Source organism: Sapajus apella, unplaced genomic scaffold, assembly GCF_009761245.1.
Source record: "Sapajus apella isolate SASKATOON/1434 unplaced genomic scaffold, GSC_monkey_1.0 scaffold50, whole genome shotgun sequence".
Lineage (NCBI taxonomy): Eukaryota > Metazoa > Chordata > Mammalia > Primates > Cebidae > Sapajus > Sapajus apella.
Window position 1 is genome coordinate 7659794 of NW_022436990.1, and position 23057 is coordinate 7682850.

Consider the following 23057-nt stretch of genomic DNA (forward strand, 5'->3'; position numbering starts at 1 on the left):
CTAAAAAAAAAAAAAAAAAAAAAAAAAAAAAAAAAGAAGCAGTCAACAGATAAGGCCCAAGGACAAGCTAAGCCTTGCTTGGCCTGTAGTTAAGAAGCAGCATGGGGTGTGGCAGGCTCATTTACAAAGACACTATTTACAAAGCGAGGGGCCTAGGAGAAGCACAAGGGATTGTGCAGCTATGCAGGGTGGATGGGAGCGGTAGGAATACTACGCACCAGAACCTCAAGGAGAGAGGCCGCCTGAGAGGGGCCGGTACCTTCCTTCCAGGTCGGGCCAGGGGAATAAATACAGACCCCACCCCTTCCCTCCCTTTGATCTCCCTGCTGGGCTCTTCACTTGCCATGGCCAAAAGGTGGCCAGAGGGCAAGGGTAGGGTCCATGCAGTGCACACATCAGTTCCTCCAGCACACAAAGCTGGGACACAGGAGGGATGACCTCTGATAGGGCCTGTGGGCCGAGGGGCCAGCCTGCCTGGGTGCACAGCCCAGCTCTACCTTTGACTATCTGGGTAGCCTTAGGCATCAAGATCTGGAACACCCAGCAATAATCGTATTCTAGAGGCTGTTACAATGAGGAAATTTGTTAATCTATGTGAAGTGCTTAGGACATTGCCCCACACAGGGTAAACCCCAGACACGTGAATTGTGACTGGCTGTGTGAAATCTAAAAGCTTTCTATGGCCTCTACAGAGACAGGATCCAATGGGTCCATTCCAAGAGGCAGGAGGAGGAAGCCAGCAGTGGGTGCTGAGGTCAGGCTGGCACATGGGAGCACCAGTAACACTGAGGCATTGAGGATCTGTAAGTATCAAGACTGTGTGGGACCTGCCGTGTCCATTGTCCTTAAACCCTCACCATGCAAGCAGGCTGGTGGAGTTGACCCTGTCTAACAGCGGAGGGGACTAAAGCTCAGAGGGTTGAAGCTCCCTGCCCAAGGCCACACAGCCAACAAAGGCAGACTCCAAGCCCCACACTCTCACTGCTGCACCCCTCCCAGCTACCAAATGTTCTTTTAGAAACTCAGAGCATGACTGGACAAGGTGGCTCATGCCTGGAACCCCAGCGCTTTAGGAGGCTGAGGTGGGAGGATTGCTTGAGGCCAGGAGTTTGAGACTAGCCTGGTCAACATAGTGAAGCCCTGTGTCTACAAAAATAAAATAAAAACAGAAACTCAGAATCCATGAAAAATTTATAAGTTGCAACATAAAAAAATTAGAATTAGGCTGGGCACGGTGGTTCATGCCTGTAATTCTAGCACTTTGGGAGGTCAAGGCAGGCAGATCACGAGGTCAGGAGTTCGAGACCAGCCTGACTAACAGGGTGAAAACCCATTTCTACTGAAAATATAAAAATTAGTCAAGTATGGTGGTGCATGCCTGTAATCCCAGCTACTTGGGAGGCTGAGGCAGGAGAATCACTTGAACCCAGGAGATGGAGGTTGCAGTAAGCCAAAATCATGCCACTGTACTCCAGCCTGGGCAAGAGTGAGACTCTGTCTCAAAAATAATAATTAAATTATTTTTAAAAATTAGAATTGAGAATATCCTCTGTTTAGCAGAATTTTCTCTGAGCTTCTTACCAGATATCTTAGCACTTACACAGAGGGTAAATTCTCATTTCAGATTATGTTCTATGGAGAAGAGTCTATTAAGTATCAAAAATGTGAAATCTATTAACTTTAAAATGCAACTTTAAAGAGGATTGCAGGCAATTTTATAAAAAATTAAAAATAATAAATCCATGTTTAAAAGTAATGCATTTTTCAGAAAAGTATCAGTGCCATGGTATTTAGGGTCAAATATGGTTAAGAAAGTGATTAAAGTAGGCTGGGCACAGTGGCTCACACCTGTAATCCCAGCACTTTGGGAGGCTGAGGCGGGCGGATCACCTGAGATCAGGAGTTCGAGACCAGCCTGGCCAACATGGCGAAACTGCATCTCTAGTAAAAATACAAAAATTAGCTGGACATGGTGGCATCTGTAATCCCAGCTAGTGAGGAGGCTGGGGCAGGATATTCACTTGAACACAGGAGGTGGACGTTACAGTGAGCCAAGATTGCGCCACTGCACTCCAATCTGGGCAACAAGAGTGAGACTCCATCTTAAAAAAAAGAAAAAAGAAAGTGATTAAAGCACAGGAATATGTACCAAGAATAGTGTTTTTCTTTTTTCTTTTTAAATATTGAGATAACCAATAGAAATACATTTGCTCTAATGCACATATAATCTTTTAAAATAATTTTTAATTTTTAAAATTATTAAATTTTTATTGGAACACATCCATGTTTATTCACTTAGTTATTATCTATTTTTTGTGTTTTTTGTTGTTCTTTTTGAGACGATATACCCAGCTAACTTTGTATTTTTAGTAGACACAGGGTGTCTGGCCCCTATTTTTTATTTTTGACTGCATTAATTTATAAGCTCACCAATATAATAAAAGGAAAATCTTAGAAAATAAATACTTAAAAATGTTTTAAGTCCAAGGCCACTGCCTCTGTCAGCATCTGTCAAGGGGAATGCAGGTCACCTCCTTGTTCCTTGTCCTTGCGGCTTCACAAATGGAGAGATGATTTTCGTCCCTATCAGCCTCAATTCACGATAAATACAGATGAACGAGTGGATGGACAAACAAGAAGGACACACTGGCCAATGGACACGAGAGCTGGTGACAAGATTAAAAAGAAGGTTCGGTTTGGGCTACGTAGGAATGGTGGTGGTGGTGGTGGTTGTTGTTTTGTTTGTTTGTTTTTTAGGATTAAATAGTAAATTTATTTAATTGTAACAAATATATGCCATTAGTATGTTCTTAAGTTTTGGGTCACATTGGCAACAGTGTCTTTAGTTTCTTTTGAAATTCTTTTCAGGAATCTTAAGGATATAGTTCCCTTAAAAAATATTTGCTATGGCCCGGCGCGGTGGCTCACGCCTGTAATCCCAGCACTTTGGGAGGCCGAGGCGGGTGGATCACGAGGTCAAGAGATCGAGACCATCCTGGTCAACATGGTGAAACCCCGTCTCTACTAAAAATACAAAACATTAGCTGGGCATGGTGGCGCGTGCCTGTAATCCCAGCTACTCAGGAGGCTGAGGCAGGAGAATTGCCTGAACCCAGGAGGCGGAGGTTGCGGTGAGCCGAGATCGCGCCATTGCACTCCAGCCTGGGTAACAAGAGCGAAACTCCGTCTCAAAAAAAAAAAAAAAGGCATGGATATGAGAATTAGCTAGTGATCACTGGCTATTCTAAATAGTCACTAAGGCCTGAATTCTTTCTTCACCAGAAGTCCCAAAGGTTTCCCTGATATTAATAACTTTATAAAAAGTTGATCATTATTCATTAAAAATTAGGTATTTGTAAAGAAAATATAAATGAAGTCTAAACCAAAACTCTTAACCAGACTAACTTCAATATTATGAATCACAAAATCTTTTTGATTGATTGCTATATTCAGAGGATCTTACATGCTTTTAGAGAAATATTAAATCCCACTATAAGAGATGATAAATTTTAGTCAAAGGCTAGAACACAACTTGCAGAATAGATAATTGGACTTGACAGTTAACAACAGTTATTTACACTGTACAATGGAACAAATAGAAATCTTAATTCTTCTGCCTTTATAGCTGTAGCTGACCACTCAGGAATACTTTGGCTTTCATATTTACAGTTAATCTTAGTTCAAATCTAAAATATGTATATTTCCTATAAGCAACTTTTAAAGATAATGTTTCTGTTAGAAGGAAATTAAAAAGCTGAAAAAAGAACCGGAAAATTTTGATCCTTCATTTTTCGAAGAAATTGAAGATCTTAAGTATAATTACAAGGAAGAAGTAAAGAAGAATATTCTCCTAGAAGAGAAGGTAAAAAAACTTTCAGAACAATTGGGAGTTGAATTAACTAGCCCTGTTGCTGCTTCTGAAGAGTTTGAAGATGAAGAAGAAAGTCCTGTTAATTTCCCCATTTACTAAAGGTCACCTATTCGTTTCATTTAACTATTTATTAACTTCATAAGTTAAAATCTAGCCGGAAATAAGCAATTCTCTGAACTGTAGTATTTCCTTCTCACTACCTTGTACCTTTATACTTAGAATGGAATTCTTTTTTTTTTTTTGAGACGGCGTTTCGCTCGTTACCCAGGCTGGAGTGCAATGGCGCGATCTCGGCTCACCGCAACCTCCGCCTCCTGGGTTCAGGCAATTCTCCTGCCTCAGCCTCCCGAGTAGCTGGGATTACAGGCATGCGCCACCATGCCCAGCTAATTTTTTGTAGTTTTAGTAGAGACGGGGTTTCACCATGTTGACCAGGATGGTCTCGATCTCTTGACCTCGTGATCCACCCGCCTCGGCCTCCCAAAGTGCTGGGATTACAGGCTTGAGCCACCGTGCCCGGCCTAGAATGGAATTCTTAATAAACAAAATTATATGAAATTTTCAACTTATTATAAAAGTATATATTTGAAGACTTAGAATAAATTAGGGCCATCAAATAGGCAATGAGCTCTGGTGAATTTCTCTACATTCATAATGTTTTGATTAAGTTTTTTTAAAAAGTATGAGGGTAAATTCAGCAATTTTAATATTTAAAATTGGGAGTTTATATATACTTATTTACACATGTGTTAAGATTCTCAAATCATAACTATAATATATATAAATACAGGTGTAGACATATAGACATATAGGTTATGAGGCTGAGCCATATGTTCTGTTAAATATCTAGCAAAATCAAATTGAGCTTCAACTATTTAATTTTGAAAATTAGTGACATTAAATTGTTGGTTTAGTTGTTGCCTTTAAATTGCCACTCAGTTATAGTGGAGAGAATCCAGCTCCAGCCTTTGTACAAGCTTAGGCGGTCACTGTTACTTATATTTTTATGGCAAGAGATTAAAATTAATTTGCTTGTTTTGAATAAAATTTTGAACAGGTATTTGAAACTGGAAAATTCATTTCTTCACAAATGGTGGAAGACAAATTGATGTTTCATAATGAATAGAAACCTTGAAATATTTTTAAACATGGTAGAATATCCAAGATTAGAATATAATGATAATAAACTTATTTTATTTGCATTTTATACATCAAATATTATATCTTTGAGTCTAGCAAATTTCTGATTACCTATTTTTGAAAAATGATTAAACAAACAATATCAAAGGCAGAGTCACATCTGTTCAGGTTCATGTTGATAATAACTGGTCTTGAATTCATGTAAGTATCTGGAATTGGCCAGCATAAGCCAAGATGATGGCGATGGACCTTTATTAAACAGCCATCACTGCAATGCCATACTATTCCTTCAATTTTACCCTCTTTGCAACCTTCAAACCAGGACAAGAGATGATTGTGCTTCAATGAAGGTAAATTTCTTATTTGAAATGCTCCATGTAGTATAAGAAGATGTAATGGATGTTTCTTGCTCCCTAACCCATATGGGTTTCCATTGATATTTTTTCCTATGAGCTCCAGTGTTTGTTCTAAGAGATCTGATAGTGGCACTGCACTAATTTCCAAAAATCCAGGATCATCAGGATGATGTTTTAGTACCAGGGCAATTTCAAGTTCATAATTAACTACAGAGGAGTGCCAGCAATACTGTTTGTTGTTTTTTTCTACCGGTACCCAACCAGGAATGTGTCCATTTTCATCAGGCACTGGGTTTCCATTTATTTGTTCTATTTCCTTTGCTGGTATCCAGCACTCTGGAGCTGGTTTGAAGTCCTCCTCAACGTTCCAAAAAAATTCTTTTGGGTTTCCTTTTGAATGTAGAAAATTTTTAAATCTTTTTTCAGCTTGTTTGTTGGGTTTTCTATCTAGTCGGGCCCAAAGGTATGGCTGATCTGATGATCCCTTTTGGCGGAAGGCTCCTCTTTCACCTCTGTCACAAACACACACGGCATTTTCCGCTGCACGGAGCCCAAGCGCTTCATGATGAGCCCAACAAGCAGTGCGAGTGGAGGGTGCGCTTTCGAACGGCGTCCAGTTCAGGCGGGGAGAAGCCCTGCAGCTGTCAGGCGCGGCCCTCAGGCCACTCACACTCCGCGCCCAGCCACCACCGTGGCGCCCCAACCATGCCAAACGGTTGTTGTTTTTTTAAGACAGGATCATCTGGCTCTGTCACCCAGCCTGCAGTGCCGTGCCACAATCACAGTTCACTGAAGCCTGAAACTCCCAACGCTCAAATGATCCTCCCACTTCAGCCTCCAGAGTACCTGGGACTACAGGCATGCACCGCCACGCCCGGCTAATTTTTGTGTTTTTAGTAGAGACAGGGTTTTGCCATGTTGGCCAGGCTGGTCTCGAACTCCTGGGCTCAAGCAATCCTCCTGCCTCAGCCTCCGAAGGTGCTGGGATTACAGGCGTGAGCCAGCATACCCAGCTAAGGAGAGGCTTTGACATGAGACTGAAGAGTTGAGGTATTGTGTACGAGGCAGTACTGTGCCCACTGGGGCATTGGGGTTTTGAACAAGAGAATGAGGTGACTCGACTCGAGGGCTAAGGAAGATTGATCTCATGGAGGGCCGAGGAGAAAACTGGCAGGATCCGGTGGAGTGTGGGTTGATTGGGGGTTAACCAGTCCCCATGGCAGTGACAGAACTCTGGCCCCAGGGAGGAAGCTCATGATAGGAAACGTTTCCTTTCTGCATTTCGATGATGCCACCTGCCTCCCGAGGGGGTGGGGGTGGTGAGTTGAGTCAGGACCCGTGTCTCAGGCTGGACGTCGCCCCAGAACCAGGACAGAGGGCAGCACCAAGGCCCAGCATGCTGCCTCCTCTGGTTCTGTTTTCAGGGGAGATTCTATACCCCAGAATGGGAAGGATTAGGTCCTTCCTTCCAGTCCCCGAGACTTCTTGCACACAGGCAGACCCTGGCCAGAACGCTCTTCAGACGTGTTTGTAACGCTTAGTGTGTTTCCAAGATACCCAGTGGATAGCTTCTCACCACCAAGACCATCCTGCTGTGATCAATTCTGAGGGGCTGAGATGGCCCTGGAACAGAACATTCTAGATCAGCAGTCCCTTGCTATCTCCAGTCTTGCCTTGAATGCTAAAGTTCAAGTTGAACTGAACCTCAGGGAGAAGTCAGACAAACCATAAAGGAAGTGGCCGCCCTTCCCATTCACACACAGAAAGGCTGGGAGAGGAAAGGGGCTGCCAACGGGAAGCTTGGTTCTTGACCTCAAGACCAGTGCTGGGCAGATGGAGTATTTCTCAGCAGGAATGCGGGCTGAGTGGTCAGCAGCCCCTTCCAGCATCCCGCGGATGACATACGATGCCTGGGAGCCCCAGACTGCTTCTTGCTAAAGTCACTCCTCTAAGAAAAACAGAGGGAAAGTCCCCTGCCTACAGCAGCCTCAGTGGTAAGAAGACCCTCTCTGGAATCAAGTGGCTATTTTCGAATGAATCTCCTGAGGACCAAGTGATCCAAGCCTGCTCCTGGCTGATAGGATAGGGCTGGGCCATGGGCTCAAAAACACATTGGCACTTCATTTATTCAACAAACGTTTATTTATTTTTTACTTTATTTTATTTTATCAATTTGAGGCAGTCTCGCTGTCGCCCAGGTTGGAGTGCAGTGGCATGTTTCTTGGCTCACTGTAATCTCAGCCTTCTGGGTTCAAGTGATTCTCCTGCCTCAGCCTCCTGAGTAGTTGAGATTATAGGCACCCACTACCATATGCAGCTAACGTTTTGTATTTTTAGTAGAGACAGGTTTTCGTCATGTTGGCCAGGGTGATCTCAAACTCCTGGGCTCAAGAGATCCTCCTGCCGTGGCCCCCAACAGTGATGGGATTACAGGCATGAGCCACCACACCTGGCCCAACAAATGTTTATTGAGCACCTACTATGTGCCATGCCCTGTGCTGGATGGGGGGGAAATAATGTGAACAAAACAAAACATGCTACTGAGGTTAAGATGCTCACAGGGCCAAGGCTCTCAAAGCTCGCATTCCCCAATGGACCAGAGCTCTCAGGCTGGAAGTAGGGGAAGTTGTGAGCTCCAGAGGAGAGCCAGGATTGTGGTGGCTCCTCCTACCTCAGGGGTTTGAAAATCTGGGCCGGGCAGGCATGGCACCCTGCCTGTGCAAGGCGAGAGCCTGGCTGGAACCGAGATAGACCGGTGAGGTCCACAGCGGCCCCAGTGGTGAGACGGGTCTGCTCCTGTTCTCTTCCATACGGTTGTTGGTCACAAGCTATGGGCCAGTGTTCCCGCAGCAGGCCAGGGTCCTTGGACATATGAGGCAATGGTGAGCATTGGAGGCCTTGGATGTCATTGCTGGGGAATGACAGGCTGGACCCTCCGAGACACCCCTGGCTGGCCTCGCCTTTCAGAGTTTCAGCCAAGCCTGGAATCACTCCAGGGACAAAGGAGACACATCTGCCAAGTCTGCCCAACTCTCCTTGGCCACGGGAGCCCAGGACCAGCCATAAATGGACAGGAGCCAGGGGCCCTGTGGGAATGGGGCTGTGGTGGGCGCCTGGGGACACGCGTGGGTCAGCAGAGGCGCTTGAAGTCCTGGGCCGGCAGGTTCCTCAAAAGCAAAACCACTTGAATACCATTGTGCAGGACGCTGGGGCCCTGCGGCCAGCCCCCCACAGCACGAGAGGCTCCTGCAACAGAAACCGCTGGCTGGCAAGGTCACCTGTGGCTGGAGGTGCCAAAGACGGCTGAGGGCAAGCGCCAAAGGGCTGAGGACGAGGGAATGACGCTGGGGACCTTGCCCTAAGCTCAGGCCACTCCATCTGAGCTCTAATCCCCTCTTTTGCTTTCGGCTTCTGCTTCTCCCCCAGTGGAGGGAGACTGGGAGGTTCTGCTGTTGCCCTAGGAGCTGCCAACAGCAGTGGAAGGCAGGGCCTTGGCAGGCAGCCTCGCCTCTGTGGGAGCAGGCGGGGCCGATTACTCTGAGCTGCCAGGCACTGCGGGGACTTCCCAGCCCGCTGGCCTTGCCTCCTGTGTGGTGGACTCTGTGGGAGGGGACCGAGGGGTGGAGCAGTAGGAGGAGACCCAGCCAGGCCCTGAAGAGGAGCCAGGAGCTAAGAACTTGACCTGGAATCTCAGGGTGAGGGGCAAGTCCAGCCCCCTCCAGGATCCAGGGTCTCACCAAGGGGAAGGAGGGGCCCGAGGCTCACTCACCCAGCTGGGTTCCAGTGGAGCCAGGAAGAGACGGGGTGCACTGGGGAGGCCCTGGAGAAGGGGCCTGGTGGAGCATGTCCTATGTCTGTCTTTCCTTTTTCCTACAAATCTTAGGGACTTTCCTGGGGTCAAGGTGCTATGTACAGTGTGCAGGTGTGGGCTGAGGCATGGGGGTCGGGCTGTGTCCACATGAACAATGAGTCACCTTTTTCCAAATCACATCAGGGCCCTGTGCGGGTCAGTACCTGGTGTCGCCAGGCCAGCCTCAGGGGACAGCTCATCAGAAACCAGCCCTTCGCACTGGGGAGGCTTTGGGCCTGGGGTGCCCTTCCTCAGAGGAGGGGTCACATCTGACCTAGGCACCAGCACATCAGGCTCCTGGGATGAAGGCTCAGCCTGGAGGGGACTGGCAGGTCTGCAGGGTGCCCTGGGCTGGTGACTGGGAAAGGCCAGGCCTCCTTTCCCTCCCAGGCTGTCTGCTTCCACACGATTCACTGCCTGCAGACTCACTTCTGTCACTGAGGCAGGGTCACCTCAGGAACCAATCACATTTCATTCTGAGTGGAATGAGGCTGCGGAAGTCAAGGCCATAAGTCAGTGTGACACCTGCTTTTGACCTGAAAAAATATAGACCATGAGGGAAAATTAGCCATCAAATAAGTATGTTGGGGCAGGACCAACTATTGAATTTCATACCTGCCCTACCATAATTCACAATGGTTTTAGATTTCCAGAAAGGAACCTCAAAGCCCTTTTCATGACCGGGCATGGTGGTGCGTGCCTGTAATCCCAGCATATTGGGAGGGTTTGAGACCAGCCTGGCCAACAGGGTGAAACGCTCTCTACTAAAAATACAAAAATTAGTTGGGCATGGTGGTATGCACCTGTAATCCCAGCTACTCAGGAGGCTGAGGCAGGAGAATCACCTGGACCTGGGAGGCAGACGTTGCAGTGAGCTGAGATCGGCCACTGCACTCCAGCCTGGGGGACACAGCAAGACTCCATCTCAAAAAAAAAAAAAAAAAAAAAAAAAATTCTCTGTCAGGGTGACAGGAAGGATTCCTGGAAATATGAAGGAGCTGAGGATGGTTTTGAAGATAAATCCAAATTTGTAGTCTGGGGAGGCCCACCTGGCACAGAGGTACAGAGGACGGAACAGAGACTGATCTGGGAACCAGAGGAAGTGGGTGCCTGGGACGGGGTACAGCAGGCACCCAAGGTGAGAGGCCTGAGTCTGTGCCAAGGAGCAGACCCAGGGCCTCTACCTGGGTGGTAGGGGCAGCCGGCCAGCACAAAGGGCAAACACCAGCCTTCTGTGGCACCTCCTCCTCCCCACTGCCTCTGTGGCTGCCTCTGCGGCTTCCTCAGGGTTTTCCCACGCTGTCAACCTGGCCAGAGTCCCAAAGAGCAAAGTTCTGCTGAGGTTTTGGGGAGGGGAGCGGGATCTGAGAGGGGCCCCTGGAAGGAGGCTGCTGCTCCTCAGGCCTAGAGGCTTGTTCTTCTGCAGAGATCACCCAGATACTGAGAAGTGCAGCTGCTGCGGAATTTCTGGCTGGGAACACAGAAATGCGGGCGGGGAAGGAGCGGTGTAGGGAAGAGGAAGTAAGCTCTGTGCAAGAGCTGCTGCTAGTCTGGGCTGGTCGGCCTGTGCAGGGCGATGGTTCTCAAACTTAGGCTATGACCCAGGCGATGCTGTGATACAGGTGCCAGGTGGGCTGCTCCACAGCCACTGGGAAGGCTGGGAGCTGGTGGCCTACTGTGGGGCATAGCAGCTCCAGAGACCCCAGATCTGTTCCTCTGGTGAGTATCAGGCCTCCTCCTCCCCCACCACAAAACCTCAAAAGGGGTCTTCCCCTGTATTCCACCTGCTCTCCCTATGCACCCACAGCTGAAGCAAAGGCAGTGATGGAGGCTTGAGAGCCCTCTCCCCAAGTCAGCAATCATAGTCTTTCCACCAGGAAAATAGCCTAAACAGAGCAGACACAAGGATAACTACGGGTCGGTCTGGGTCTCCAAGGCTGATAAGCGTTTTACCTGCACCTAAGTCCTTGGCCTCTTAGCATTTACAGCTTACGGTGATGGAGTCAGTGGACAAGAATGAATATTCCAGAAGAAACCCTTGAAACCAGCCAGGCAACAGAGAGAGCTTACAGCTGCTAAGAACTTGGTGGCAGTAAGGCACACATTCTTTGCCCATCCCACAGTTTGTTTGTTTTTTTTTTTTTTGAGATGGAGTCTCGCTCTGCTGCCCAGTGTGGAGTGCAATGGTGTGATCTCGGCTCACCACAACCTGTGCCTCCTGGGTTCAAGCGATTTTCCTGCCTCAGCCTCCCGAGTAGCTGGGTCTACAGGCACATGCCACCACGCCCAGCTAATTATTTTTTGTATTTTTTAGTAGAGATGGGGTTTCACCATGTTGGCCAGGATGGCCTCGCTCTCTTGACCTCGCGATCTGCCCGCCTTGGCCTCCCAAAGTACTGGGATTACAGGCATGAGCCACCACGCCCGGCAAATCCCACAACTATGAATATGGGGTTGCCGATTCCGAGGAAGGGGTGTGCACCTGATTGCTGAGGAAGGGCAGCATGAAGTGCAGGACCCAGGCAGGAGCTCTGGCAGGTCAAGGACATTGCCCTCAACCAACCATGCTCTCCAGGGTCAGAGGCCAACCCAGCAGAGGCGCGTGGTGCTTGTTATTGGGTAGACAGGCTTATCCCACAAGCTTGCAGTGCTCAATTAAGGGTCTTAGTCACCCGCAGCCTTCTGTCTCCTAGATCCTGAAATGCAGCCCGGGGATGAGGTGGAGGTGCCCATCTGTGGGGCCGTCCCAAGGCCCTCGCTGAGGGGCTGGGAACAATGAGGACTGTGTTAGGACTTGCAGAACTGCACCAGTGCTGTAGCTCAGTATCCTCTGTGGGAGGCAGAGGTTTTCCCCTGATAATCGTCTCCCCGGCCCAGCCCAATCCTAGCTCTGCTCTGGCTTGTGGACTTGCATCCCACAAAAGTCACCATGTGACAAGGTTAGAAGGGGCTGCCCTGCCTTCTAACAAGGTTAGAAGGTGGGAGACAGGTCCACGGGCCCAGCCCCAGAGCCCTAAACCCCTACCTATAAGACACATATAGCTGGCCAGGCGTGGTATCAAGCCTGTAATCCCAGTGCTTTGAGAGACTGAGGTGGGCAGATCACGAGGTCAGAAGATCAAGACCATCCTGACTAACATGGTGAAACCCTGTCTCTACTAAAACTACAAAAAATTAGCTGGGCATGACGGCAGGCGCCTGTAGTCTCAGCTAGTCAGGAGGCTGTGGCAGGAGAATCGCTTGAACTTGGGAGGCAGAGATCTCAGTGAGCCGAGATTGTGCCACTGCACTCCAGCCTGGGCAACAGAGTGATACTCCATCCCAAAAAACAAAACAAACCAAAACAAAAAACCCCAAATAACTAACCACAGTGAATAAATTCGCTGGATAATACCATCCACTAGGAGGCAAATCCTACTTTTATTTTCTTTCTTTCTTTCTTTAGAAAGAGTCTCACTCTGTCACCCAGGCTGGAGTGCAGTGGCACAATCTCGGCTCACTGCAACCCTCACCTCCCAGATTCAAGTGATTCTCCTGCCTCAGCCTCCCGAGTAGCTGGGACTACAGGTGCGAGCCACCATGCCTAGCTGTTTGTATTTTTAGTAGAGACAGGGTTTTGCCATATTGGCTAGGCTGCTCTTGAACTCCTGACCTCAGGTGATCCACCTGCCTCGGGCTCCCAAAGTGCTAAGATTACAGGTGTGAGCCACTGCACCTGGCCCAATTACTACTTTTAAATCATAAAGCATTGTTACTTTGATTTGCTTATTAGGCCATAAGCTTCATTTGGTCTATGTCCTTTCTGAGGCCTCAAGGGGCCTCAAGGAAGCTCTGAAACTTGGAGTTTGGATTTGGGTGAGAATGTGGGTGAGCTGTGCTGGATTTCACAAAGCAAGTACTGTGTGTGACACAGGAGCCCTGTGTGACAGGCAAGATGCCATGGTCGGTGAATTGCACACAGACCTGGTTTCAGTCACCACCTGCCATCGTCGTGACCTTGGTGACCAGCATCTCTGAGCCTCAGAATCCCATCTGTTGGGCAAGAAAACATTCGCCTCATAGGATTGCTACTGACAGTCAAGGAGGTAGTATTGAAGCACCTCCGAGGGCCTGGCACCTGGGAGTGGGTCCGCGTGTGCCCCTCCCACTTCTTCATTAGGAGCAGGAGCTGCTGGAATTCCATTCCTCTCCTGAGTAGTCACGGCCTGACCTGACCTCGGGAGGCAGCAGCAACAAGACGGGAAGGGAGGAAAGAGCAAGCGATGTTCTCACCAGACCCCCAGCCCAGCAACACAAGCGCTGCGTGTAAGGTTAGCTGAGAAAAAGGGGAGTAGACCCTAAGTCAGGCAAGCAGGTTTTATTAACCTGCTGGGCTGCCCCGTAACAGTCATAGGAGGCAGCCCCAAGCTTATGGAATGAGGGGTGTATGTGCAGTGAGGCGGCATAAGGGAGTTTCAGGACTGAGATAGTCTGTCAGCTTGTAACAGGCAGAGATAGTTTGTATCTTGCAACAGATTTACAATACATCATCCTGTGACTTTTGTGGCGGCAGTTTTGAAAAAACAGGATTTTACAGGTATGTGTAAAACAGGAATTTACAAGTATGGATAACAAGCACTAGTTTTCCCTGTCCTCCCCCAACTGCCCAGGTGGCTGTAATCAGGCTTTGCTTCATTGTAGCACCTAGAGAGGAGTCAGGAGTGCAGCTGCGGAGCAATCAGAGGCAGGGATCAGCTGGCGCAGAGGGGGTTTCTGAGGCAGATTATCCCTAACATTCCAGCCTCTTAATAGGTAATAGAAGGGCCGGTCTCAGTGGCTTACACCTGTAATCCCAACACTTTGGGAGGCAGAGCCAGGTGGATCACAAGGTCAGCAGATCAAGACCATCCTGGCCAATGTGGTGAAACCTCATCTCTACTAAAATACAGAAAATTAGCCGGGCGTGGTGGCGCATGCCTGTAATCCATCTACTTGGGAGGCTGAGGCAGGGGAATCACTTGAGCCCGGGAGGCGAAGGTTGCAGTGAGCCGAGATCGCACCACTGCACTCCAGCCTGGCAACAGAGCAAGACTCCATCTCAAAAAAAAAAAAAAAAAGGGTAATAGAAGAGGGGCACCATTGTCATCTGGCTGCTTCTTGCTGGACAGGGACGACATTTTTAGAGGGGAGGCTAGACAGTAGGGACTGTCGTTCCTGGAACTGTCAGTGTTCTTGGAGCAGCAGCATGTCTTGTATCGTTCCATGGGTGAAAGCTTTAATGCGGTCCTGTAAAAACTGGGTGAGGAGTCGTAGGAGGCAAGGGCCAAATGCTAGAAGGAGGAAAGGGGTTATGGCAGGACCTAGGAGGGCAGCAGCCAGGGTGGCCAGGAGTTACGGAACCACTGGGGCCAGGAGAACTGATTGTCTTTATGTTTTTGTGTTTGGTCTTTGAGCTTTTTGACAGCATTTAGTACTAACCCAGACTCCTCAAGGTAGAAACAGCATTGTCCATCTAGAGAGAGAAACAGACCTCCTTTTTCAGTAGTGAGGAGATTTAGGCCTTTGCAGTTTTGTAGGTGACTGCTGCTGAAGAGTCTAGTTGGTTTTGGAGGTAAGTGACTGGGAATATGATAATGAGGTTCCTAGGCATCCTGCTTTTAACCTGACACTAGTTGTGACTTTAGGGGTTACTAATAAGGGAATGAAGGATATCGCTCTTTGAGCGAGCGTGTAACGTAGCAGGGGCAGGGAATGCTTTTTTTTTTTCTGAGACAGAGTCTCACTCCATCACCAGGCGCCAGGCTGGAGTGCAGTGGCGTGACCTTGGCTCACTGCAACCTCCACCTCCTGGATTCAAGCAATTCTTCTGCCTCAGCCTCCTGAGTAGCTGGGACTACAGGTGGGCGCCACCACGCCCAGCTAATTTTTTGTATTTTTAGTAGAGACGGGGTTTCACTATGTCGGCCAGGATAATCTCGATCTCTTGACCTCGTGAACCGCCCGCCTCAGCCTCCCAAAGTGCTGGGATTACAGGCGTGAGCCACCGCACCCGACTGGGGCAGGGAATTGTTGGTTTGGAGGGACAGGGTTCATGTTGGGGTAAGGTAGACCAGGGTGCAGGTACCTGTCCCGTTGGTAGGGAGACAGAGGTATGTTGTGGATCCGCAGAGGAAGAAGATGCCTGCGGTGTTAATGCAAACAGACAAGTGGATTGAAAATAGGTGCTGGCATGTGTAGATTCCTCATTTGGGGGGACTCGGTTCAGCTTCAGCAGCCCAGAGTGAGGAGGAGGGAGCGACTCCTTTGAAAATTCCTGTCTGGAGAAGGGGTTCCATGTTTGAGGCAGGAGGGGAGGTAAAGCGGAGGGGCTGGGTAAAGAAGCCGTTAGCTTCTGGGGAAACGGAATAAGCTACCTGGAGTGAGGTATGGGAAGAGGGATGAGAGATGGTTGAGTTGAGCCACAGGCAGGGGGAGGGACGGTGCCTACGTATATGTGTCCATTGGAAGAGATGACACATAAGAATGGGACCTTCGGGCTGGGCGCAGTGGCTCACGCCTGTAATCCCAGCACTTTGGGAGGCCATGGCGGGTGTATCACCTGAGGTCAGGAGTTCAAGACCAGCCTGACCAACATGGTGAAACCCTGTCTCTACTAGAAATACAAAAATTAGCCAGGCGTGGTGGCGCATGCCTGTAATCTCAGCTCCTTGGAGGATGAGGCGGAAGAATCTCTTGAACCTGGGAGGCAGAGGTTGCAGTGAGCCGAGATTACGCCACTACATTCCAGCCTGGATGACAGAGCAAGACTCCATGTCAAAAAAAAAAAAAAAAGAATGGGACCTTGGATAGCAGGGTGAGGGACTTTTGCATTGTCGTATTGGTGGTGTATATCTCGAGAGAAGTATGAAGCTCTGTTAGCAAGGGCAGTGCAATAGTTCCCAGTGCAGGTGAGGGCTTTGTCTACAGAGGCAGAGCCTTTGTAGACAGCGTATGAAAAGTGGATGGGAATATGGTCCCAGGGCTGAGAAACTGGGATGGCTGAGTAGGCAGTAGAGAAAAGGGAACAACAGGTCCAGCCACGGGAGGCAAGTGCAGAGCTGGGCAGTCACAAGGAGTGACTGAGATTGTTGCAGCCTTGGGGAAGTGAGGGAGCAGAGGCAGTGCGGCTGACTGGTAAGAGTCAGGAACTTGAGGAAGGATCGGAGTCTGTATTTGGGAGAAGGCATTGAGAGGGGTTACATGGCGGGGTGGCCTCTTATAGCAGTGAAGCCTTTTCAGTGGGGGAGTATTGGGGTTAGACTATGGGGGTGATGAGGAGGAGGGGGCAGGGGTAGAAGAAAGGGAGGCTTCTTTTGCTGCCTTGTTGGGCTTTCTGTTTCCTCTTGAGATCTCATCTGATCCTGTTTGGTGTCCTCAGCAGTGTATAACTCCTGCTTTAGCCGGGAGGTGTGCAGCTCAGGGGAGTTGGTAAATAAGGGGGCCATTAGTGATGGGGGTTCCTTTGGCAATAAGAAATTCTCTCTCTTGCAAGATGGTGGCGTGAGACTGGGGAATGTGATAGGCATGTTTGGAGTTGGTAAAATGTTGAGTCATTTGGAGAGGGTCAGGGCCCTGGTGAGAGCCATAAGTTTTGCCTTTGGGAAGAGGTCCCTGGGGGCAGGGGTTTAGCTTTAACTCCTCAGTTAAGGGAGCCGACTGCACACCCAGCGATTTCATGGGAGCTGACTGGCTTGGAAGAGGAGCCATCTAGACATAACTGGTTGTCAGGATTGGGGAGAGGCTCTCAGGAGCTATTAGGGAAATGAGGCTGCAGTGATTAAGGATTTCAGTACAGGAGAGGGTGGGGAGGAGGAAGATCCTGGAAGTAGAGATGCAGGACTGAGGGGAGCACTTTTGGAGAGGCAGAACTCAGGGTTTTGAAGAAGGAGGGCATGGAGTGGTTGGATTCGAGGAGGAGAGGAGATCTTGTAGATTGTGGGCTGTGGACTGTGGTGTCCTGACCGAATGTTAGTTTTTTGCTAAGGTTAGGGTGGCGGCTGCTGCGGGGGCTCTGAGGCCGGTCGGCCACCCTCGGGTGGTGTTGTCTAGTTTCTTAGAGAGATAAGCTGTGGGAGCGAAGGAAGGAGGACTTCCTTTTGGCTGGCCAAGGTCACCAAGGGCTATTCCATGGTTTTCGGCTGTGTAGGGAATGAAGGACTGAGAGATGTCAGGCAAAGATAGAGCAGGAGCGGTTATGAGGGCGGCTTTCAGTTTGTGGAAGTTAGGGATTGTGCTGTGTGAAGGATTTAGGGGCTTATTTAGAGGGCCTTTAGCTGCTTCATAGCGGGGGCAGGGTAGGAGGGCAAAATTGGGAATTCCTATTCTGAAGAAGCCTGCTGTCCTAGGAAAGAAAGGATTTCATCGTTAGAGGTGGGCGGGGCAGGCTGTCCTTCATAGCTGCCGTGCTGGGGTTATGGCTCGGCCCCCGGGGAAGAGCTGGACTCCTAAGTACATCACTGCTGTTGGAGTGGAGAGTTGTGCTTTGGAGGGGGAAAGCCTGTATCCTTTGCTAGCAAGAAAGCTTAGAAAGGTAATAGTTTGAGTCTGAGAGTCCTCTAGGGAAGGGCTACAGAGGAGGAGGTCATCCACATACTGGAGGAGCCAACTAGGAGAGCGGTCTGGGGAGGTGAGGTCTTGAGCTAGAGCTTGTCCAAAGAAATGGGGGCTGTCTCTAAAGTCTTGGGGGAGGACTGTACAAGTAAGTGGTTGTGACTGGAGGGTTTCAGGGTCAGTCCATGTGAAAGCAAAGAAATCTTGGGAGTCAGGGTGAAGAGGAATGGCTAAAAAAAAAAAAAAAAGCATCTTTTAATTCTATTACAGTGTAATGGCTTGTGTCTGGAGGGAGAGGCAAAGGAGCCTGTAGGGGTTGGGAACTACCGGATGGTTGGGAAGGACGGCCTGACTGATAGCCTGGAGATCTTGGACTAGCCAATAAGAGCTCTTAGCCTTTATGAGAGGGGGTGTAGGGGTATTGTATGGAGAGTGATTAGCCCAAGGTAGCCTTGGGAGAGAAGTCTGTTTATGATGGGTCCTAAGCCTTTTAGGTGCATTAATGAAATGGGATCCTGAGAGACATTAGGAAATTCGGAGAGGTCTTTTAGCTGGATTTTGATAGGATCATGGTGAGTTACTAGAGAAGTGGAAATGGTGTCGCACACTATTAGATTAACAAGAGAAGGCCGGGCGCAGTGGCTCATGCCTGTAATCCTAGCACTTTGGGAGGCCGAGGTGGGTAGATCACCTGAGGTCAGGAGTTCAAGACCAGCCTGGCCATGATGGTGGCCATCTTGTAAAAAACAAAAACAAAAACAACAAGAGAAGTGGGGAGTGGACATTGGGGGACGGGTGAGGGCTGGCATGGTGGCAGAGAGGAGTAAGAGAGAATCTAGTTGTGGGGAACAGAAAAAGGTGGTGGAAGCTTTAAAGCTGGTTAGGAGGCCTCTGCCTAGGATGGGGGTAGGGCAGTGAGGCACAATAAGGAAAGAGTGTGAGAAAACAAGATTAAATAAGGAGTAAGTAAGAGGTCTGGTGGCATGTGGGCGTGAGATGAGTCCGTCACCCCCACAACTGAGACCTGAGGGGATGAGTGGGTCCTGATGAGAATTCAGGCAAAGCCGAGCAGATGGCTGCAGTATTGGTTAAAAAAGAGATGGGCTTACCTGCTACAGTAGAGTTATGCTGTGCTCCGACGCAGTGCTGGCAGAGGCAGCAGCGCCCTGGGCCTTGTCAGTCTTCGGTGGCTGGGCGGAGGAGCTGCGGGAGTGCAAGCGATTCTTCACTTTGCATCTTGCTTAGGGGGTGGTGGCTCTCAGGTGCAGGCTTTTCTGTCCGTGTGTTGACAGGATAGTTAGATTTCCAGTGGCCTGTCTGCTGGCAGACTGGGCAAGGGCTCTTCGGCACTAGTGGGTTAGGACATGCCCGTGCCCAGTGGCCTTCTTTGCCGCACTTAAGGCCCGGGAGGGTCACTGCTGTTGGGTCTTTTGTGCCCTTGCTTACTATGGCTAGGCTGATGGATAGCTGCAGACAGAAGCTGGTATTTAGCATGATCTTTTTGGGCTTTATCTAATTTGCTTTGCTTATCTCTGTTGCTGAAGACTTTGAAAGCCAGGTTAAGGAGGTCTTGTTGTGAGGTTTGAGGGCCATCTTCAGCCTTTTTAAGTTTGCGCTGGATGTCGGGGCATATTGGGAGATAAAATGGGTATTAAGAACAATAGTTCCTTCTGGAGTGGCAGTGTTGACACGAGTGTATTTTAGGAGAGCCTCTGTAAGGCACAAAAGGAATTGCACAAGGTTTTCATCTGTGTTTTGGGAAATTTCTTTAAGATTCTTTAAAATTTACAATCTTATGGGCAGCTTTGTGAAGGCCTGCGATAAGGCAAGTAATCATATGGTTACAGGGCGCCCAACCGGGGTCTGCGAGTTGGTACCCCCAGGAAGGCTTCTCCTGGAGGACGGCAGCAGCGCCTTGCCGAGGAAGACTGTTGGCACGTGCCTGGGCTGGGAGCCACGCTCTTTCCTTCTCTTCCGGAAGGAGGGTAGAAGAGACGATAATGTAGAGATCATGTCACTGGGTGAGACGTTTAAATTATTTGATATAAGCGTTGGGATTGGAGGAGAAGGACCCGAGATGTTTTTCAATTTGGGTGAGATCGGAGAGGGAGAAGGGACATGGATGGATGATCCCTTTGGTCCCTGCCACTTCCCAATGGGGAAGCAAGGGAGCTGGTTGCTGGACTTGTTGGGTTTGAGAGCGGGTAAGGGGTGGGGATGGGGAGGACTCAGAGTCAGAAGTGGGGTGGCTGGGGAGAGGGGGAGAAAGGGGTAGGGCTGGAGCAGGGGCATACGGTGGAGAATTATGACGCTTTTGAGGAGGAGGAGGAAAATCAGCAGGGTCCAAGAGGAGTCGCTGCCCAGGGCTGTGGGGAGGGCGACGGGGAGAGTCAGGTTTGGAGTGAGCGAGGAGAATTTGGAAAGCAGAACAGGACTGACAGAGGGCAGGACAGCTATGGAGGCTGAAAAAAGTCTGAACATAAGGAATCTCAGACTATTTCCCATTGCGATGGCAAAAGTTGTCTAAGTTTCTAAGTATATTGTAATCAGAAGTGCCATTTTGGGGCCACTGGGAGCCATGTCTAATTTGTACTGAGGCCAAGCGGTATTACAGTAAAAGATAAGCCTCTTAGAATGGACATTTGAATGGAAGCTAAGAGCATTGAGACTATGCAGGAGACACTCAAGGGGGCTAGTTTTGGAAGGGGTAGACTGAGGGGCTCCTCTATGGACACGGGAGGGAGGGATAGGAAGAAGAGACTGCCGATTGACAAGGGCGTCCCCTGTCCCACAGGCCTTGTCCAGAATAGAGGAGGTAGCCGCCAAGTCAGGCTCCCCGAAACTGAGGAACCGGAGGCCTGGAGGCCAGAGGAAGCCCTTGGCCCAGCGCTGGTTCTTTCAAGAAGGCAGAGATGGCCAAGGGTTCCCAGTAAACAGCAAGAGTCTCTTACTCACCCCGGCCGAGACTCTGATGGTGGATGAGGTCACCAGCAATGGGCGAGTCTGGGAGATCTCCAGGTCTTCGGCAGGTTCAGGAAGGGGAGGATGGCTGGGAGAGAAGTGATAAAAGAGGGAGGGAGGGATAGAGGGAGAGAAAAAGAGAGAGAGCCCTCTAAGGGCACCAGGCCAGAGCCTACCCTGTCCTGGGTTTCAGCACCAAAATGCAAGGTTAGCTTGAGCAGAGGGGGTTTTCTAAGACAGCTTGTCCCTAACACTGTGTGGATAGGGGTGTGGAGGGCTGCAGCAGTCAGGGGACTGAGAGGGTTTTGCATCAGTCTGGTCTGTTCCCTCCCCAGCCCACCCGCAGATGGCCTGGGGGACCCAGTTAAGGGCATCGGGTGGGGCCCTGATGGTGGGGGTGCTGCATTTAGCCTTTCTCTGGCCACAAGCTCCCTGTTCAAGGTCTCATGCCGTGCCACCTTGACTGTGGGTCTCTGTGGGGTGTGGCCTGCAGAAGGCCACACGGCACCCATGCGTCCCTGCATTGGTCACCACCCAGGACTGTGGCGCACAGGAGTGTTATCCATGGGCCTTTACTTTCTGCTCCAGACAGGGCATGGGGTTTACGTTCCGTAAACAGAGAAGAATGCCAACATGAACATAAACTGTAGCATGCACAGACCATGTATACATTAAACAGAAAAAAATATCTTGGGGCCTTTGAGGGATCTGTGTGGCCTTCCCCTGGGTGGAGCTGGGACCCTGAGAGGCAAAGCCAGGGCCTGTCTCTTGCACCCGACACAACGCTGACGTGGGTGCAGCTTATTCTTTGTCCCTATGGGTGGCTGGAAAAGGGACTGTGATGGGCACAGGGCCTGCCATGCCCCCTTCAGGTCTTGGGGAGACAGAGACTGCAGGTTGCCTGGGCGGCCCCGGGAACAGATTTTCATTATTTTATGGCAACAAGCAAATTTCCTGGAGGGGATTTCTGGAAGAACCGGGAGCCACCCAGAGGGAAAGCCGTTGGAAACGGAGAGCAGGAGGCCGGGAAGAAACAGGTCTGGGCAGAGGCAGAGGTTGCTTGGCCTGAGGCTCTGAGCTGAGAGATAGCTGAGGCCTTGAACCCCTCCTCCACCCTTCCTGGTGGCAGGCGAGAAGCCTGGCCCTGAGCAGGCCCAGTCGCTGCCTCCATGCCCTCGCTGACCTGCAGGAAACTCACCCAGCCCAGGCCATGTCAGCAGCCGCACAGCAACCTAAGAAGCCAGGCTGCAGAGCAAGATGGAAAATTCCCAATGCTCCTGCACCTAAGGCTGCACCGGGTGGGGACATTGTGCTCCTCTGGCCCTGACTGCATGGGGGAGGCTGCCCTTGCTCTGGGCTGCTGGCTCAGTCAGGGGCTGGGGCAAGAGCAAACCAAACAGCTTCAGGGGGAGGGGAACGGAGCCCCAGCCCTGACCCTTCCACTTTGTTCCTGCATGGCTGGACCCGGCGTAACTGGGGGTGTGTGTGTGTGTGTGTGTGTGTGTTGGGCAGGGATGGGGTGGAAGGCAACCTATTTTCTGCAGAGAAAGAACATCCAACAGCCCTCCAACACAGGCTGAGAGTCTGAAAAAGTCAGGCCATGTTGGCTTAAAGAAATCAAGCCACATTCCACCAGCATATCAAGATTTTAAATTTAAGAACTATGGACCAGCACAGTAGTTCACGGCTGTAATCCCGTGCACTTTGGGAGGCCGAGGCAGGTGGATCAGCTGAGGTCAGGAGCTCGAGACCAGCCTGGCCAACATGGTGAAACCCAGTCTCTACTAAAAATACAAAAATTAGCTGGGCATGGTGGCGGGCCCCTGTAATCCGGCTACTTGGGAGGCTGAGGCTGGAGAATCACTTGAACCCAGGAGGTGGAGGCTGCAGTGAGCTGAGTTGGTGCCACTGTACTCCAGCCCTTGAGCTTGGGCCATAAGAGCAAAACTCCATCTCAAAAAAACAAAAAACAAAAACAAAAAAACCAAACTGTGACAGTTCAGAAGCATACGTTCAAAAGTTCAGCCGAATCTGGTTAACACAGTGCTCGCTTGGCCTGGGGCCTTGGGGAGGAACATCCATGGGGCGCCTGCTGTGTGCTGGGCAGGTTTGCACGGAGTCTCTCTCATTCAGTCCTTGGTTGGTGAGGGCCACGCCACAGGAGGACGGGCTCTGCGCAGCACAAAGCAAAAGAGAAATGCTTTGGACCGGTGTCCTTTCTCAGTTTCTCCCCGGAAGGCTGGCTGGAGCAGGCTGTTTCCAAGGCCCTGGAAATGCAGGTGTTTTCCCTTCAGTTGTCTCCAGAGCAGGA

At 49.9% G+C, this 23057-nt stretch overlaps 1 long non-coding RNA gene and 1 pseudogene across 1 annotated transcript; one reads left to right on the forward strand and one right to left on the reverse strand.

Annotated features, from left to right (window-relative positions):
* Window positions 1–5045: 5045 nt before the first annotated feature.
* Window positions 5046–6076, reverse strand: LOC116526267 (annotated as a pseudogene).
* Window positions 6077–13219: 7143 nt separating this feature from the next.
* On the forward strand, window positions 13220–22001 carry LOC116526268. Its single transcript, XR_004258074.1, has 3 exons — window positions 13220–13917; window positions 21738–21747; window positions 21991–22001. It is a non-coding gene; the product is annotated as an uncharacterized LOC116526268 (long non-coding RNA).
* Window positions 22002–23057: the final 1056 nt, after the last annotated feature.